This window comes from Alexandromys fortis, unplaced genomic scaffold, assembly GCF_014885135.2.
Source record: "Alexandromys fortis isolate MF-2015 unplaced genomic scaffold, M_Fortis_MF-2015_v1.1 scaffold_101, whole genome shotgun sequence".
NCBI lineage: Eukaryota > Metazoa > Chordata > Mammalia > Rodentia > Cricetidae > Alexandromys > Alexandromys fortis.
In genome coordinates, this window is record NW_026067983.1 from 4,761,604 (window position 1) to 4,780,704 (window position 19,101).

General features: G+C 43.7%; 1 protein-coding gene across 2 annotated transcripts in view; it reads left to right on the forward strand.

Moving 5' to 3' along the window:
- The window catches only part of Dock4 (dedicator of cytokinesis 4), a 392,371-nt gene that overhangs the window by 138,372 nt on the left and 234,898 nt on the right, over positions 1-19,101 (forward strand). The window contains exon 1 of one of the 2 annotated variants that reach the window (XM_050158670.1): positions 16,803-16,936. The exons of the other annotated variant lie outside the window; for it this stretch is intronic. The gene's annotated coding sequence lies outside the window, so the exon portion shown is untranslated. Of the gene's footprint in view, positions 1-16,802; positions 16,937-19,101 lie in introns of those variants that run through there. 2 annotated transcript variants of the gene reach the window in all.

The following is a 19,101-nucleotide window of genomic DNA, read 5'->3' on the forward strand; positions in this document are numbered from 1 at the left end:
TCTGTGTGGTGTGTGTGTGTGTGTATGGTGTGTGTGTTGTATGATGTGTGTGTGGTGTCTGTGTGGTGCGTGTTTGTGTGTATGGTATGTGTGGTGTGTGTGTGTGGTGTGTGTATGTGTGATGTGTGGTGTGTGTATGTGCGTGGTGTGTGGGGTTTATGTGTGTATTTGTGCATGTGTGTGTGCTAGGGGATCTCATCCATGGCTTTGCCCATACTAGGCAGTAATCTACCTCTGAGCTGTGTCTCCATACCTGGAGACTATATCAAATTCATCAGTTACTAACTTGACTTAAGTTTTTAACATGGAAATAAAGACCTAGGATAACTACTTTTTATATAAAAAGTGAAATTAAATTTATTTGTGGGAAAATCCATTAATGTTAGCAATAACTATAATTTTTTAGGTGTGCAATGTTAGTTGAAAAGATGCATGGGGATCTTGTCTAAGCCTAGGTAAAGAAGTCCCAGGACAAAGGGGTATCAGTTTGGGAACTGTACAGTCCTGTAGAAAAGGAAAGCTTTTCTGGCATCGTTCATGCAGTGTCTCTTTAAAAATAGGTGTAACGCAGAAAACCCAGAAGAGTTCAGGCTAGCGAGGGTATAATGAGAGGAAAAGGAAGAAGAGCCATCTATAACTGCATTTGTGGTTTTCTAAGCAGCCTAAGACAAATCCTCTTTTAAAACCTTCAGTATTATACGGAGCACAGATGTTCTTCGTAAGCAGCATTGTCTGAGTAACTATGGCCAAGTGTCCTGCACTCTCAGTAATGCCTTAACATCTTTCCACTGAAATAATGGGAGCTGGAAATGGTTCTGAACATCACTCACACTTAGACTTGAAATGCTTTCGTTGTCTTCCGGCCTCTTCCACTCTTCCTTTCTGTAAAGTATTTAAAAAGTCACATGTCCCCAACATAGAAATAACTTATCAATGTGACTACTGATTAATTTTTCAAACGCCCTTTAAATGACCATCACACTTTTCATGAATGCATGATTTGTAATGCCTTCTCATCCCAACCTAGCAATACATAGAGTCGTGAAATGCTTATTTTGTACAGTGGTAGGAGTATAGAAAAATACATGCAAGATACAAATCATCTCAAAATCTTACTTACCCCTAATAAAATGCTATTATTTGGAGAATGTCAGTCCCTTCATACACAGAGATCAGAAGAGACGTTAATGAATCAGTAGATGGGCATAAATAATAACAGTAAGGCATGGAGAACGTGGGAAGCACTGGATTTTATAGAAGGGGAGGGAGGGACTTTGGGACTTTTGATAAAGGCTCATTATTAAACCATTTTTGCCTTTGCTTTCTTTTTCCTTATTTTCCTTTTTCCCCTCGTCTTATGCTGAAGATTGAATCAAGGGTCTAATGCATACTAGGAAACATTTAACTAGGGAGCTTTATCTCTGGCCCATGAGGCCATTAGTTTCCGAAATGGTGTCTTGAAGGAAAAGAAAACTAGCTAAAAGAATTATAAAAGGATCGGAGCCTTTATGATAGTACCACTATATATATTTTAACATCCAAAATTAAAAATATATACAGCTTATATGAGAATGTGGAACATGTGGTACTCTGTGAACTCACGGGAAATGTTTCTTGCCTGATGGTCCATTGTTTTGCCTACATTTAACCAAAGTCATTAGAGGACATGTGTGATATGATTTGCACGAGATTGGACCTTGGCAGCGGGTGGGTCCAAACCACTCATGGCGGGTGTGGGACAGACATGCCATGCAGACAGAGCTTGGGTAGAGAGATTATTGGGAGAAGGGAGAAGGGAAGGGAAGAAACTGGCCTCTGGGGTCAGGAGTGGTGGATGAGAGAGAGACAGAGACAGAGAGGGAAAGAGAGGCAAAGAGCTGCTTGCCTCCTCAGAAGAGCAACAGGAAAGAATGAGCAGGAATGGGTGGAAGAGTTAAGTGATAATGCACATATTTATCAGTAGCATTCCACTGTACATTTATGGCCTAGGTACATTAATATATGAAAACTATATGTCAATATAGGAACTTTACATTTAAATGTATATAGTGGGTATCACGCTGTATAGTATCTCCCGGTGATGGAACGAGAAAGCTCACATACTTGTGCTGTCCCCATGGAACTTGTATGAGCTTCTCTGTTTTCAGACATTGATTCTCTGTCTGCCATCATGGCCATCCGGTTGTTAGTTACTTTTGTATTTAATTTGGTCCTGTGTTCACCATGGACCTTTTGCCACAGTTTTTCCTTATTGGGCCTATTTATTCTGACTTTTCTCTTGTTTATCCAGATTTTAATGTCAAGTGCTTTTTTTGGATTGCTTATTTTCAGGGAAGACTCGTGAATTCTCTTTCTTGCATTGTTAAACATTGACAAATGTTTGCCTTTGCTTTTATACTCAAGTGTTATGTAGCTAGATTTAGAATTCTTCGGTCACATGTGTTTCTTATTCTAAAGACATGGATGGCCCCTGCCTTGTGGCATTGAATATCATTGTCACAATTCCTCCAGTTGGCCTAAATTTGTTTGAAATCTTTCTTCATCTAGCAGATGACTTTGCTTTTTATACCAGATGCCTGAAGACCTTTCCATTCTTATGCTCAATTGCTTAATCAAGCCGTATCTTTATTTCTTTTAATTGTGTTGGAGTGTTCTCTACTAGCCTATGGTGTGTTGTTTTGACATGCAATGTCAATTCTTCCATTAGTTATAAAAAGCATTAGAATTTTCCATAGTATTTTAAAAATATGAGCCTTTTTCTTCATGTTCCCACCCCTAGCTTGTGTGTGTGTGTGTGTATGTGTGTGTGTGTGTGTATGGGCATTCATACACACATGTCTGTGCTGGTTTAAGACTATCAAGCATCTTGACATTTGATTATTTTTCTTCCTGTACATGTCATCTTCTCTACTTCATTCCGGAGGTGCTACCTGCACCCTAGAACTTCCAGTTCCTTAACTGTTTGATTCCCCTGGTCTGATGCCGATGCCCTCAGCACTTCATTTTAGTTAGTCAGATTATAAATCTTTTTGTATCTTCTCTTTTTCTCCCATTCTTCTTCCCCAATAATATGTGCATGCATGTGAAAATGTTAAACCCTTTGCATTGAGATGGAGGTTTGAGAAGAAGCCTAGACTTGATGTCCAATCAGAAATGCAATAGCATAGCTCAGGCAGGGACAGCAGGCCTGTCCTATAGGATGTGGAAGTAAATGTGACGTTGTTTAAGACTTCCACCTAGATTTTTTTCCAAGACTGAGCCCTGTATTCCACACTGAAGCCTTGGTTGCTGAAGGACTAAAGTGGTGTTTCCATCAGCTTCCTAGATCTGTTAGGTCGGTCTGGGTCTGTTGTCTTCCTCTTTCTCTTTAAGAATGAAGACTCTTGTGATTTTTCATCAGGACCGTGATGGCTTAGACTTCCAAGAATTGTGTTACTTGGGGCAACAAGCATGAGCATTGGAAAACCTTGTCCCTGTCCTTGGCAGAACTGTTTTCATAACTCCTTGACCAATGCAGAACAAGCAGCCATCACCTGATTATCAGGAAAGAAAAGCTCTGCCTCCCAGATAGGGTAGGGCAGGAGTGAGGAGGGCAGCCTCCCAGATAGATGGGGCAGGGCAGGGCTGCAGCGGGAAGGGCAGCCTCCCAGATAGATGGGGCAGGGCAGGGCTGCAGCGGGAAGGGCAGCCTCCCAGATAGATGGGGCAGTGAGAAGGGCAAGCACTCAGGTAGGGCAGGGAAGCAGTGATGATTTTTTTTTCTATAAATATACTATGAAAATGGAAGAAAATTAAAAATATGATGTCTCATGGAATCGTCTGCGCAGACTTCTAGAATAATAGACAAGTTTAGTGACGGATGCAGGTGATTATACTTCTAAGACAATAGTCAGCGTTAGTGGTGGATGCCAAGTGACTTTGGTGAGTTTTATTTCCTTGCATCCGTGAGTGATAGGAAGGACTCTGTTCCTCCATCTAGTAAACTGGGGGTTTTGTTTGTTCTTGTTTCCCCTACCTCAGTATTAGAGCATTTCTTTTTTTTTCTTCATCGAAAGGAAATGTATTTGGAAAATCATTCAATTGATACGTAAATGTTAATTTGAAACTCTGCATAAAAAACAACACACCTACCTTCACTTTTCTCCCCTCTTTTTAGCTGCGTGGGAGGCTTTGGGGAAAATCAGACAGGGAGATGGGGGCGATCAGTGGTTTGTGTGGGAATAAATGGCACTTAGTCTCCTCTCTCAGCAGCTCCCTCTCTCCTGTTTTCTGTGGTGTCTGCGTCCTGCACAGGAATCTGACTGCTGCATGGCAAGTGGGGAGAGGAATTCAGAGCAGTGCAGCTCCGAGTCCTCGCCTCCCAAGGGCCCCTGTGCAACCTGAAACAGGCCCTGCCAGAGGGAAATGCCAAGAGTGATATTAGGGGAGAAAAGCCCCTTTTAATTTAATCAACTTGTTTACATACATAACTTCTTAATTCTATTCAGAGCTCGCCCAACCATTCTCTTCACACGCCCACCTTTGTGGGGGCAGTGCCTTCACTTGAAGGCACTTGAGTTTGCCGTAGCACTTTAGTTTCTCCATTTAAATGCATATTTTTGTGCGCTTTCTGGCTAAGTATTTCATAATTTTACCGCAGCTGATGTTTGGTCAGAATAAGAAAATGCTGCCTTTTCTCCCGCGACGCCCGCGTGCCTGTTGTCGCCCACCCTGATTCTCATGCTGTCAAATCTTCCTGAGCTTGCTCTGACCCACTTAGGCGTCTTCTGTCAAGGTTAAAAATTCTGGCGAATTTTGTGTTGCAGATTTCCGTGGCTCCAGCATTTGTACTTCTGTTTTCCAGCCTCGTTCCTATGGAGATAATGGCCAGTCTTGTCATGTAAACCTACTGGCTTCTTTTTTTGGTAGACATGCCTTTTAATTTAACTGTCAGGAAGCAATATCTTTGATTTGGGAAATCTGACTTTGTAATGTACCATGTGTATCTTTGGATATTTTGTCAGGATGTATTTTAATGGCATGTTCACCTACCTACCTGACTTTAATTCTGGTTTGTCAGCATTTTTCTCAAAAATCTATTTCTCAGGCCTTAGTTTCATAGTTTTAAGACTGTTCTTCAGTGGAGCCATGAGATTAATCTGCAGAGGCTGGAAGTGGTAAGACACACATAGAAACTTCTCTTAGAAAGAAGTCAGTTCGTAAAGGGTGGCATGAAACATATGTGAGCCAACCGGAAGCGGCTCCCGCTGCATGAAGACCAGGGAGCCGGACACATCTGAGTGGTTAGGCAGGTTGGGCTTGGTGGCCTTTCTTGGGTGTTTATGGGTTGAAGTGACTATATTAATACCGAGCTCTTATGAGGAAGGGTGGAAAGATGAAGAAGGACAGAGGACTGAGAGAGAGAAGGAAAGGAACAGGAAGGAAGGGAGAGAGGAAGGGAGGGAAGGAGGGAGGGAGAGAGGGAGGGAGGGAGGAAAGGAGGGAAGGAGGGAGAGAGGGAGGGAGGAAGGGAAGAAAGTAACTATTGTAAACAGTAAGCAAACCAGCGGAATTAAATTTCCTCAGTGAAAACAAAGGCTCAGTAGTCTTTCATCTTAGATATGTGAACAAGTGTTGTTCAGCCCAAGCCTTTGCACGGCATAAAGGGGATTCTGCAGTGAAGAGAAGGATCTCAGCCAATAGGCAGGGGGCTATGATAAAGACCCCTGTGGAGGAGCTGGACCATCACCACTCGGCACCCTCAGCTCTAGTGTCCCTCCTGTTTCCTTTCCGTGGTTGCCGATGTCCCAGTCCTCTGGTTTAGTTGTTTGTTGGGGATGGTCATGTTTTACCCACTCCTACTGTTAGTGAACCATCCTGCACTTGTTTCTCCCTCCTCTCCACTATGGTGAGACTAAAGGCATTGTGGGTGGACATGCATTCACCTAAATAAAGCCCAGGTGGTAGAATACCGACGGGAGGCTTCTGCCTTAGAAGGCTTTACAATGGCTGGAACTGAAGCTCAGTAGTAGAACACTAGACCAGCACAAAGAGGCCTTGGGTTCATATCCCAACACTCCCCCCCCCCAAAAAAAAAATAAAGGGCTCCATTCCCTGTCCCACACTGCATCTCAGTATTTGCTGTGCAGTGCCTTCGGTACGTCACAAATGGCAGACACACGAATTCGAACTAGCTTTTTAAAAATTTGTGAGGTAGAAATTTACAAAGCTGACTTGCTGCTGCTGCTGCTGCTGCTGCTGCTGCTGCTGCTGCTGCTGCTGCTGCTGCTGCTGCTGCTGCTGAGCCAGGGGTCCACTGTGCCCTCAGAGCCCCTTCATCCCCAGCTAGCTTCGTCTGGGTATGTCCAGCTTTCCCTTTATCTGAAAGTTCAAAGTCTTATTATGTGGAATATCTTTCCTCATCAATCTAGCTAACATTTCAGGGGATAATCTGTTTCAACTTTGCTCATTTTCCCAGCTGGAGAGGGTATAAGTTGTAGGGGTTGCTTTTCCTAAACTGCAGCCAATGAATGACAGTTATACCCACAAGGTTCACTTACTGTAGCCAAAGCCAGCACTGCATGGGAGATAGGCATGGCAGTAGCAGTTTTATTGATCATGTTCTTCGTTGCTGCTGTTGGTTTGGATACAGGGTGTGCAACTCAAAGCCTCTGCATGCTACAAAGCCACTACATCACCCAATGTCATCTTTAGTCCTTGAAAAAAATGGTTAGTCTAAGGTAGTGGTTCCCTGCGTTGTCCAGCCTTGAACTCACTCTAGCCCAGAGAGGCTTTGAACTTGCAATCTTCCTGCCTCTGCCGTTCCCCAGGCTTAGCTCCAATTCTGAACACAAGTAAGGCTTTTCTGTGGATGAAATGCTTCCCTTAACTTCTTTACATCTAGTCAAAGAATTCAAGTCTTTTGAACCAGAAAGTAGTATTTGCCATGACTTAGATATTCCAATCTTTCTGAAGTATTGTAGCTATTTAATTGTTCTGAGTGTTTAAAAACAATAAATCATGATCCCATTTCATTTCAGCCATGTTTTCACAAGAAATTCCTCTCTGCGAGGCACCAGTAGTTTTCTCTCATGTTTGGAAGGAGTAAGTGGGATCACTGGTTCACATTAAAATCGCCTCTGTCCACACAAGCAAGCCACCCAGTGAGGGCAATTACCATCTCCATTAGCACAGCTGTCAGTTGGAACGAATGCATTTTTCTATAAGTTCAAGAGTGACTGCTGGCCGACACTTCAGATTATCTCACCAAAGTGACAAGTTCTGTCATTCAAATTAGCATGGAAATTTAATGGTTAATGACAGCTCTTCTCCAGTGCCAGTTTGACTTAGCAAAAGATGTTGCAAACACCAGTTGTTTGTTGGTCCTGGGCTCAGAACGACTAGTGACATGTTATGAGTTATTTTTCCCCATTTATTTTTATCTCTCAAAACTGTTGATGGTTTTCATCTTTACAAAACAGCTCCTCTCCAGGACCTGTCTGTGAAAAGAAGTGATTGTCTGTTATATAATTTGAGAAGTTCAAAAATATTCCTTTTAGCCCTAGTAGCTTGTGTGCATACCTAACTATTTGGGGGCTGAATCCTTTCTCTCACGGTCAAGCAGATCAGACGGGCTAGAGAGCACATTGCTTATTTTCTCATTGCTGGGACGAGCACCTACAGTGTATTTTGGCTCACTGTCTAAAGGGATACAGTCCACGGTGTTGGAAAAGGCACTGGTTGGAGGCTGAGATAGCTGAGAGACGTGTGGTCCTGCTCAGCCTATTTAAAAAAAGAGAGAGAGATTTATTTATTATGTATACAATGTTCTGTCTGCACGTGTCCCTGCAGGCCAGAAGTTGGCACCAGATTTTATTACAGGTGATTGTGAGCTACCATGAGGTTGCTGGGAATTGAACTCAGGACCTCTGGAAGAACAATCAGTACTCTTAACCACTGAGCCATGTCTCTGCTCAGCCTACTTTATCTTTCTTCGCTTTGAGTCAGTCTAGGGACCCAGACAATGAAATTGTGCTTCTCATAGTAAGGGCAGGTCCTTTTCTCCAGCTAAACCTCTCCGAAAGTCTTTTCACACATACACCCTGAGGTGTGTCTCTAAGGGGGATTCCAAATCCAGGTAATCTGACCATGAAGCTTAATCCTTGCATTTTTTTTTTTCCGAATCCTGAGACAAAGACAGCACAGAGCAGCCTACAAGGGAAGAATCCTGTGGTGTAAGCAGTGTTCCTCAACCTTCCTACAGCTGCGACCCTTTCATACAGTTCTTCTTGTTGGGATGACCACCAACCATAAAATTATTTCTTTGCTGCTTCTTGTCTGTAATTTTGAAATTTTGATAGTTATGAATTGTAATGTAAAATATGATATGCAGGATTTCTAATATGCGAACTCCAAAGGGATCACAACCCAAAGCTGAGAACCACTGTTTTATAGACTGTATGGAAAATTAAATGTGGGCGATTTCAGTACTCACTGGGACTCCCTCCTGATACTATCCTATGATTCTGTTTTATTATTTTACTCACATCTTAGTACTCTTTACTAATTTTTCTGAGCCCCATTCCCCTACCCTGGTAAGTGGTATCTTTGTCGAGACTAGTCCCTGACAGACCAGGAAGTAAAGAATACATCGGGAACCAGGGGCCCAGGTATAACCTTCAAAGGCCGATGACCCCTGTTGTCCACTCCCATCAGTTAGCCCCATCTGGTAAAAGTTCCACGAACTCCCAAAGTAGTTACAAAAGCAGGGAACATGCACACAAAACAAGAGCCCTTGAAGAGCATTCAGATTTAAACACTAACCCGGATGATCAGAGGTAGTCATTCTTCTCCAGGGTTCCAGGTACTAAGCAGCATTTGTTAGAAAATCCACTGCTCCATTTTCCCAGAACCAAGCAGGAGCTCAGCCCTGAAGGTTATCACTACAAGCCATTGGCTGGATTGTAATTGCCTGATAACACCTTAGGAAAGGGCTACTTTGATGCTAGCTCTGGCCCCTATCCTGACAGTGAAGTTCTTTTGCTCTTGGAGTTGGAAGGTTCCATAAGGATTTAGGAAGATATTGGGGTCCTCTGCTGTTTGCAGTCACCCTTCCCTTATTGAATCCCTCTTCAGGTTTATGGTTTTAAAAGTCCATTCACTGGCTGCACTGCCTTCTCTTCCCACTGGAGATTTTATACTTCATAGCGTCGTGTAAGTAGCCCCTTGTTTCTCTCTAAGTGGCTTGCTGTTTCTTTCTTTTCTCTCTCACAGCCCTTTTGTCTCAAATTCAATACTGATATGGCATGATTTCTTTTTCACTTTTGACACTGAATTATAGTATTATTTTTACTTTTGGTAATTGCCCCCAAATTACAAAATACCAGGAAGTAGCAAATGAGTTCATCCAAGCTGACAGGGCCTGCAGCTGGCCTGGCTGCAGGTTTATCTTAGAGGCGTTTCCACTTCCAGCTGAGAGCCGGTCGCTGCTGACTTTCCTTAGTTTGAGTTCTGTGGCATCTCATACAAGTTCTAAATGGGTAGGAGAGTGATAGGTGAAAGGAAGCTGAAAAGCAGGCTGGGGAACTCTTCCTCTAAAGGGCTCCATAGAAAAGGCTTGGGAAGCACAGAGTCCAGCTGCTCAGCTAGTACAGCACCCTGCAGGCACTGTCAGCATATAAATGAATAAAAAGCCCTCCCCTCAGGGCTGAGGGAACCCGTGGAAGAGAAAGCAAAGAAGTGTCAGAGCCAGAGGGGATGGGGGAGACTAAGAAAACAAGGCCCTCTAAATCAACAAGATCAATGCAGGTCATGAACTCCCAGAGACTGAGGCAGCAGGCACAGGGCCTGTACTGGTCTGTACCAGATGGGGTCCTAGAGCTGAAAGGAGAAGTGAACAGGAGCCCCCACCCCTAAACTGGAAGCAATCGCCAACTGATAGCCTCTTGCAAACGGAAATTTAGTTTCCTACAAGGGGAGAAAATTAGTGTTCAACAGGGAAGCAAGCTCCCCTTAAGCCCAGGCTGCAAGCCCGGTGTCAGATCCAAAGGAAACTCCACTGCCCCAAACTCCAAAAGGCAGTCCAGATACCCAAAAATGAGCTCAATACGAACTATGCGAAATTTTCTGGTGGTTGTATAAAAACCAGCATTCCTTAGGAACCTGTATCACTAGCAGAAGGGACAAGTTACTGTCTGTGGCGCCTTTTACCATACCAAAGCGCATGCTGGCCTCCAGGCTTCCTTAGTACCACAAGGACCAGTTATACATTTCACAGTCCATGCTAGCTAGCATCTAGGCCCTTCTCACCTCTGCTCCTACCCTAGAGTTCTCCAGCTCATGAGTTGATGTGGGGTGTCCTTCTGTATATGTGTTGTTTTTTTTTTTTTTTTTTTTTGGTTAATGAATAAAGTTGTTTTGGCCAATGACTTAGCAGAGTAAAGTCAGACAGGAAATCTGAACAGAGATATATAGAGAGTAGGCAGAGTCAGGGAGACACGACGTAGCTGCTGAAGGAGAAGGACGTCGGAACCTTGCTGATAGTCCACAGCCTCGTGGTGATACACAAATTAATAGAAATGGGTTAATTTAAGATGTAAGACTTAGCTGGAAATATGTCTTGAGCCGTCGGTCAAACAGTGTTGTAATTAATATAATTTCTCTGTGATTATTTGAGTCTGGGTGGCCGGGAACAAAAGTGCAGTCTCCTTTTAGAGCCAGTTTGATGACCGAGCAGCACTTTGAAGGAGAGCAGAAGCCCAAGCTTCTTCAAGACCGCTCGTGTGGTACTTTCCGCTGCTGCAGACATGTGAAGACCAGAAGCTGGATCCGGGTTACTCCCGTCTTCATCCACGACACTCTGAGCTCACAGCAGCCTCACATGCAAGAATTTACATGTAAGCACCATGAGAGCAGAGTCATGAGTTAGAAATGACAGCTTCTCAAACTGACCCCAGCCCAGCGTAGTGGCAGCATACGGTAGGTACTGTGTGTGTCGAGGGTTGGCTCCGGCAGCATTCAAAAGACATCTGTCCTCCCGTCAGCATCACTGAAGACTTTAGGTCTTCACCATCTCTGTTGGTTAGCGCTGTCGGAGTGACCGGCTGTGTTACGCAACCCCGGTTTTCCCACTCGGTAATGTGAGTATTTCTAGGTGAACTCGGCAGCACAGCAATGAGAACAGAGTTGTCCTCTCCCGGGAAGCATTCGAGCTTCTGACAAAACGGGAAGGCATTCTATCCAGAGACGGTTTTGGATCAGATTGCTAATTATACACCGTGTAAACCTAAGACCTACAGCATTGTTTAATTCATGAAAACGCCCAAGATGAACATAACCAGTCTTTCTGGGTGTGCAGCAGAGGAAGAAATTGTGTTGTTTGGACCAGGCATGTAATGGGATCTACTTTGAGTTTAGAAGAATCATTCTGGCTGCCATGTGGAAGGAACAGCAGGACGGTTTCCAGGCTAGGAAGGGTTTGGTCCAGATTACCTGGACTTGCAATGGTGGTGGATTGACTGGTGGGTGTTTGTGCATGGGGAAGTGTCAGAATCTAGATGTAATGGACAAGTAGAGACAAGGATCTGCAGGTGGGCGGAAGGACAGGAGAGGTAGGAGGCAAGAATGACTGCTTGTAGCTGAGCCGGCAGGAGGATGCATCACCGTTTGCCGAGATGGAGACTTTGGTGTGGTTAAGATGGGGCAGAGACTTGAGGCGTTCAGTGGACTAGCAGTATGAAATGAGAAGCCAACTAACTGTATCAGACACACTAATCCAGAGAGCCAGGGGAAAATCTTAATTAGAAATACTGGCCTGGGACTCTCAGCATTCAGATGACATTTAAAGTCAGGACTGAAAATAAAAAAGGTCCCCTGGGACACATAAACTATTGAATTATTAAGTTTTTAAGGCAAATTGATTTTCTCTTAAGTCATCTTATTGGAAGATTGAAAGCATTGCATCCTAGATCGTGTGTTTTCAGATGCAAACCTAAGGAGCCTTTCTTTAAAAGCAAACCAGGAAAGGGCAGAACTCCCAGGCACGATAAGCCGTGTCTTCCGCTGAGAGCCCGAGCAAAGCTGCTGAGGGAGGACAACTCTCAGGGGAAGGAGACACTTTTCTATATTCTTGTTTAGTATAGTCATTGGGTCTGGGTCTGGGAGTGGTTTGCAGCATGAAATAGCAAGGATTTTATGACAGAAAAGGCATGGTACAGGTTAAAGAGGAAATTGGATCTTGAGATTTCCTTTTGTTTTCTCCTGAGCTGTAACACGATTCAATCAGTTGTTGTACCATGACTCGCTCAGTTGAGGATTATTTTCTTTTTGTGTTTTCAAGTTATAGACATGCTGCACACATCATGTAATGCCAGCACTGAGGCCATGGAGTAGAGGATGCCTACCTTTCTGGCATTAGTATTGCTGGGATTGGTTCCTGCGGAAAAAGGGCAGATAGACAACCCTCCAGTATTACCTATCTGAAGCTTTGGAGACAGGATAATAGCCTCAAACCTACAGTCTCGACTTGAGTCATGATGCCATCTAAGCTTGTGTTGGTTTCCAAAGGCTTTGCTGCAGAAGTAGATGGCGTGTCTTTGTGAGGGACAGTGCAGCTTTGCCCTGTCACCAGCCTGGTTTCCTTGGCCACTCTCTGTACATGGGAGGGTCATAAACACTGAACCCTAAGGCAAAGACAAGCCTGCGTCAATGCTCTCTATGTTAACTGATCCCCATGTCTATGCATGTATGCCTTTAGTGATTCAGCTCACAATTGTTCCCCTCGGCTTGATGGAACAACTGTCTACATCTTTCCATGATGTTATTCCGTGATGGAAGTCGTACTTAGATTTCTTGCAGACTTTGATGTCTTGAGTGCTGGGCAGGAAATTGCATCAATAAATGACAGAATGGAAATTGATGAAAAAAATATTTCAGTGGGAAACATTTCTTTTTTTCTTTTTAATTAATGTCTAGCAGCTACATACTTATGGGGTCCAGCGTGATAATTTAATACATATATACAACATATGATTGTAATGCCAGGGTAATTAATTATCTGTGCTGGTGGCCCCACCTTTGGGTATTTTACTTTGATGATGGCAGCTCGTGTACACTGCCTAAGGGGTAATAGTCACCTCCCTGCACATTCCCATAATCCCCGGTACATACACCCTGTCTGTTTCCATTGTTGCCCTGTAAGACGCACGGCTAGTTGATATCAGTCTCAGAGTTGAAGTCAACCAAGGTAACAAGCTGATTGGAATCACGTGGTTTGTGAGGTACAGGCTGGTATCTGACCACGCCCGTGGAGAAGTCTGTACCAGGTTCTTCCTCTCTGCCCTGGTGCTGGTTCACCTGTCAAGGAGCAGGAATTTCAGCGGGGACACCCGTCAGCCAAGGGCGGTCTGAAGCTTCCCGTTGGCTACTCTCCTACCGAGAGTAGGCGAGTTACTGAGGTTACTCATCTGTGAAACATGGACACTTTGCAGTGCAGGGTCATTGTGAGCGCCATAGTGGTACAGGTGTGGGCGATCCTGGCTCAGCCCATACAGACACTAGTGTTTGGTACGGTGGAGAGCAGTCCTTAACCCGGCAGTTCCTAGGTCGGCGGTAGAGGTTTAATGTGTTCTTGCTGAGTAACTACAATGTGTTAAGTATATTCCATCATATCTCCTGGGTGACCAGGAGGTAGGAGAGATGTGTGTAAAGAGGGGAATGTAAACACGGTTCTGAGTGCTTATCATAGCACCGTGACAGAAAATAGTACCAAGTAAAGCGTTTCCTGGTTGACGGCTTGTGGTCTTCCCCAGATTATAACTGAATGTTAGTTATAGGCAAATATGCGTTTGTTTGTTTGTTTTCTGAGACAGGGTTTCTCTGTGGAGACCTAGCTGTCCTGGATCTCACTCTTAAGACCAGGCTGGCCTTGAACTCACAGAGATCCTCCTACCTCTGCCTCTCAAGTGCTGGGATAAAAGGCTACCACACCCGGTGCACATATGTATTTTATTTTAAAAATAGCATTTACCATGCCTTTAGGACGATGTTGCCTTTCACAGTCTGGCACCACGTACTGGTGGGGATCGGAGCCGAACCTAAAAGGGAGAAGCGAGCAGAAGGGATGTGAGCACGTCTGTGGACAGACCCACTTTGTGTACAGTCCTGCTCGACAATGTTAATGGCTGGGGATATTCTGAGGAAATATACCAGGAATCATTCGAAAGACAGGAAGAGCTAGCTAGCACAGTAGATGGTGGGGTCATCTGCGAAGTGAGGGGCTTCCCTGTGATGGTGTGAAATGCCTAGTTTTGCATTTCTGTCCTCCACACAAAGCCCTGGGAGTGTTTATTCTGCTCAGCAAGAGCTGTGTGAACACACACATACATACTTCTTTCTTTTTCAGATTAGTCAAGGGATAAACAAGTATTGATTTTTGCTTTTTATTTACACCTCTAACTTTTCTTTACTTAGGAATAGGCCCTTTGAGAGCAGGTACCTGGTCTAACACAGAGTCACACATTTTCTCTCTCTCTCTCTCTCTCTCTCTCTCTCTCTCTCTCTCTCTCTCTCTGTCATACACGAACTATTTTATATCTCTGATACTCCCTGTGTGGAACATGACTAATTATTACGTAGAATTCACACAGCTTAGCTGAAGTTTGAGTATTAGATGTCATGATATGCATTGGTAGCATTTATCTTTTTAATGTTTAAATTCAGAGTTTTGATTTATAGAGCAAAATAACTTAGAAGAGAAAAACTGGCTTTAAATACCACATGCCATTGGACAATGGTCTTTTATCCTGTCACTTGTAGTATTTTTAATACAACAATGATTGGCCAGTAGCCAGGCAGGAAGTATAGTTGGGGCAACGAGGATAGGAGAATTCTGGGAAGAAGAAAGAGTCAGTCTGCAGTTGTCACCCAGACACAGAGGAAGCAAGATGAGAATGCCTCGCTGATAAAAGGTACCAAGCCACATGGCTAACACAGACAAGAGTGGGCTAATATAAGTTATAAGAGTTATAAGAAGCCTGAGCTAATAGTCTAACCAGTTTATAATTAATGTAGACCTCTGTGTGTTTTCTTTGGGACTGAACAACTGCGGGACCAGGCAGGACAGAAACCTAGGTCAACAATCAGCTGTTGCCTCTGTGTATTTTCTGATGCCAGTATGGTTAAAGTCATCTTGGTTTCTCATTTGACCCTCCACTAAGCTCTAGTTGGGGATTCAGCACTCCAGAACCCAGCCGTAGTCTCCATCCTGCCCAGGGCTGGCGAGGAATGTGATTCTCTGTGCAGAGCTCCCACTATTCCCTTCTCAAGAAGGAGAGAGTATCTGTGGGGAGGAGACTCACCTTCAGAAGCATGTCGGGCAGCTCTCTTCACTTCATCTTGAGACAGCCATCCTTGCAGCTCCTCCCAGAGTATGGCAGTCTTCTTAGCCTCTGCTCCTATTGCTAGAACTTGACGCAGTGGGGCATGAAGTGGCCCCCTTTGTCAACTGCCTCTTTACCTAGTCACTCTCTTTTCTTTATCTCCTTCCCTCTCTTCCTACCCTCCCTCTTCTTCCTTCTGTCTACTACACTGGGGGAGCTTTTCACCTAGGTGTGGGGAAAGTGTTCTGTGTCTTTCAAGCTCAATCGCCTATAATAAAGCTCTTCTTCACTTATTCTCACACTAGTAGGCAGCCTTAGGGTTCAACAAAATACGTGTCCCCACAGTCTGCGAATGATAGCCTGCACTTTTAGCCCTCTCTGCTGGGAAGTGGGCAAGCCTGTTTAGGGAGTAAAATCCAGGATAATCTCCTGTGCCTTGCTGTCTTCTAAAACAGGGCTGCTGTGTCAGTGAAGACCCAGGAAGTCACTGACAGAGAGAAATAGACATGATAAGATGTAAACCCACTGCCCAGCTACAGAAGCAGGTGTGGACTAGCAATCTACTCCCGCGTTTCCTGATGTTGAACTTTATCCGGCGTGTGTGGAGTGGAGAGGGCACTTGGGCTACAGAGGGACAGATGTTCTCTTGGATTAGATAAGACAGTTCTGACTTAGTAGAACTTGCAAGATTTACAGAGATCTAAAGCCTCAAGAAGCTGATGGATGGAGATAACGTTCTTACAACTTTTCCACTTGAATAAACTACAAACACGTGAGGAAGTCAGGAAGTAGAGAGAAAGTTTAAGGAGTTATTTTGAGAAATCACAAATGATGCTTAGGATACCATTTCTTTTTTGGTTGTTGTTTGTTTGTTTGTTTTCCATGACAGAAAGTCAAGCCATTGTGCCTTGAAGGAACCAGACCTTTAAATGTCTTTTGCCTTTTCTGCATCAATTGCCCTTTGACATAAAAAAAAAAAGAATCCACTCTGGCCTGACAGTCTTGTAGTCTCACACTGAAGGATTGGAGGGATGCTCATCTCAGGCAGATTAGTCTTTAAGAAATGGTTGATGTTCGCCATTTTTCAAAGACCTGTAAAATTGGGGATTTGTCTATTAGGGGGCCGTTAAGTGTGAAGCTGCAGAACAGATGGAGGCACCGGGGGGCCTCCTGCCTACAGAGTTGTGTTGCTTTACTTTACCCAGCAAAAGGCCCTGCAACGTCCAGTGATAGAGGGGAGCTGACTTTGTTCGCTTTGGGCATTCGAGGCTGGGATACACCAAGGAGCCGGACCTATGTTACAGGACACACTGTCTTTGGAAAGCTGACAACTGTCAACTTCTGGTCTGGCCTCGGGAAATAGAGAAAGTTCAATGTCCTGGCTAAGACAGAAAAATATTTGCTTTTACTGTATGTGTTTTGATGAGCTCTGGGTCAAGCTGTCCTGTTGTGACCTGTGTTTGTCAGAAGTGGAGTTAGTGTGGGCCAGGAGACTATGGGAAGACTCGCTGCTTCTACAAAGAGCTTCAGTATGGAAGAAAAACTAAAGGAATAAAGAGGGAGGGCATGACTGCTTCCAGGTATGGTGGAGGAGAAGGTTTACTCTAGATATGAGAGCATAGCCAGAGGCAGAGACATCTGAGAGAGTCCATAGTGAACATGACCCCGAACCAAGTCGTGCTAGGAGGGAGGCGTGGAGGGGAGAGCCAGGAGACCAGGAGGGTAAAGGGTAACAGGATAGAAAAAGGACCAGCATACCCAGCATGGCTGGATTATATTGAGAAGGGCAGCCCAGTCCCTTGATGGAGAACTTTAGGGTATGGGGAGGGGTATGCCAGCCATGCCGTGTAACAGGCAGGGACTGAGGGATGCTGGGACCCTCAGCCAGGTCAGCTTTGCTATGTTAAGTAGGCACTTCAGTTTTCCCCAGGTTTGAGACCTGGCAGATACAGGCTAGGAGAGTCTTTTCCTACGGTGTTCGGTATTTTTATCTCTGCATCTTCAATTTGAAATTGGAGTTTCCTGCCGAAGGCGACATAATTCTGGTTTATTACTAAGGTAGATAAACTGAATGGCCTTTCTGCTGTCCGTGCTTACAGAGAATGCAGAATACATGCTACATCTTAAAGCTGCATTCTTTAGTAGGCCAGCTTGTTGTTCTAGGTTCAGGAGACAGATTTTTAGTGAACAGTTAGTTATTCAGTGTGCTAGAAAGAGCTTCAAACCTGATCAGTATTAAAGAAGAAGGATGTCTGGGCCATGGAGATGGCTCAGCAGGTCCAAGTTCCTGCTGCAAAACCCTGATGTAACCCAGGAACTGGGGTAAAAGAAACTACTTCCAAAAGTTGTCGTCGGACTTCCGTATACATGCTAGTGTATGTGTGCATGTACACGCTGTCCTCTGACGTCCACATGCATGCTAGTGTATGTGTGCATGTACACGCTGTCTTCTGATTTCCACATGCGTGCTAGTGTATGTGCGGTCCTCGGACTCCTATATACATGCTAGTGTATGGGCGCATGTACACACAATAATAAGTTAAATTAAAAGGAAGCACCTTATCATTAATTAATATTTCACTTTTTTATATTTCACAAGCAAATGATAATTTTACAATTTTAAAGGTCTTTCTTTTGAAATTTTTATAGCTGCTACCCAGTGTTTATATTCATTCTAATATTTGTATTTAAAATGCCTAATATATCCATAGAAGAAATTGATTTAGTTTTGATTATTAGAAGTTTCTATATTAGCCTGTATTATCAGTAGTGATGCTTCGAATTTCTCTATTAATCTATTAGTGCTTTATAAAACATAACTAACATTTAACTGGTGCTGGAGGCTATAAAACACTTTAACTATAGTCATTAATTGAAGATTTTCTTCCAGGCAAGTAATCATATCTATATCTATATTTATTATCTATATCTATCATCATGTCTTATGTCTCTGACCTTCAGCCATGCTTAGAAGTTCAAGCTTGCTATTCTTTTGTTAAGGGAAATAAATACCTGTAAATTCCTACAAACTCTAGATGAATAATCCTGTCTTCATTTTACATTTTGTACATTTGACATGTTTTGGGAAATTTATATGCTAAAAATCGAAAATTTTGTTAAGTTTCAAAATCCTATTAATATCTGGTCACTTGTCCTCACTAATCAGAATATAGAAAGCAGTCATTTTGTGGATAAAGCCCTGAGGGTTTTCACACTGTCAAATTCACTTCACAGAGAGAGGAAGTTTCCTCAACTGACGGTCAGAAAACTAAAAACAAATGCAAATTGTCTTCTGAACCGAAGAAGCAGTAGATGGATTGTTCCTAATTAATGTATTGTGAAATAAGCGGCTGTTTTCGGCCCTAACACCAGCCCTATTGTCTATTTTTGAAGACATTTGCAAAACCTATCTAATCTGCTTCATAAAAGAGGACAGAGAATAAATATTTATGCGTGTTAATTTTGATGCCAGTGGGGAGGGGGAAGGGGAATACGGTCATGGGAATAATTTTAACAAGTCTCTTTTAAATGGTACAGCTCTTTAGAAAGCAATACCCCAGATTGCGATAGTTAGCCGAGACGCACAGTGAGAAAAGCCTGTGTAGCCACTGCCTCATTGGCTTATACAGTTGGAGGAGGGGTAGAACAGCGAGCAGGATCCCAGGAGAACGAGGTGCCCTCCAAAACCCCCGAGGAAGGATTTAAAAGTTCATCTGTAATTGATGAGTGCTGAGTTGGGAATGTT